This window comes from Penaeus monodon, chromosome 32 (genome assembly GCF_015228065.2).
Source record: "Penaeus monodon isolate SGIC_2016 chromosome 32, NSTDA_Pmon_1, whole genome shotgun sequence".
Lineage (NCBI taxonomy): Eukaryota > Metazoa > Arthropoda > Malacostraca > Decapoda > Penaeidae > Penaeus > Penaeus monodon.
Window position 1 is genome coordinate 16,941,951 of NC_051417.1, and position 955 is coordinate 16,942,905.

Sequence of the window (955 nt, forward strand, 5' to 3'; positions counted from 1 at the left end):
CGTGCTTCATATCTCACCAATGATATACTATGTTTATGCATAAACAATGAAGAAATTAACATGTTAAGCATGCTCTCTCTGTAGTTACTTAATGCATTTAATTTCGAATGAAATTTGAATAGCCCTTCATTGAATATCGCCTGAATCCAAGCAAAACGTGAGACGCAGATTGATAACTTTCAAAGAAACTGTTGTTCTGGATTTAAAACCGCTGTGTTTTTTCTGTTCCTTAGGCCTAAGACGGGCTCCTTTTAGGCCCGCGGTAATAGTAGGCTTAAGGACGATGAGGATGTATTCTGGAAAGATAAAGAAGTTCCTACGGTTACTGTATACAATGAATGAGGAAATGTTTATCAGTACCATGAAAAAAAAAAAAAAACCGTAAAAGGATATTTCACAGAATATTGTGATGCAGTGTTGGTATCTCTGTTTTTAATATTCTTTTCGACGCTTTTTCTACTTCTTTTATTATTAGTGAGCTGATTGATTTTGATTTATATAGCATTATGCGACGAATAATGTTGACGGATTTAAGATCAGAATATGCAAATAATTTGAATGTTCTGCAAAACTTTCGAACGATTCAGCTATGATAAATTTAAGAAAATCAAGAATTGTAATGTAGTAAAGATAAATAAGCCAGAATTATATCCTAAGAATAAACAGAATTATCAGAGTTATATTTTTTTAATAATTTAATTATAATCAAGGGAACGCTAAGAATTAATCAGAAATGTTTTAAAGTGTTACACGGATTAATGAGGCTTAAACGTACCTTAAAAATTTTACCGCAGTTTTAAAGTTATAAATTCAAGTAATTAGATAATTATTAAGGGGATACTAATACTTATCCTTAGAGTATATAAAGGGTAACATTGCCTGTCTTGTATATTAGAGGATAAACATATGACTGAAAGATTTTAAAGAGTTTAAGAGTGTATATGTATGTATGTAT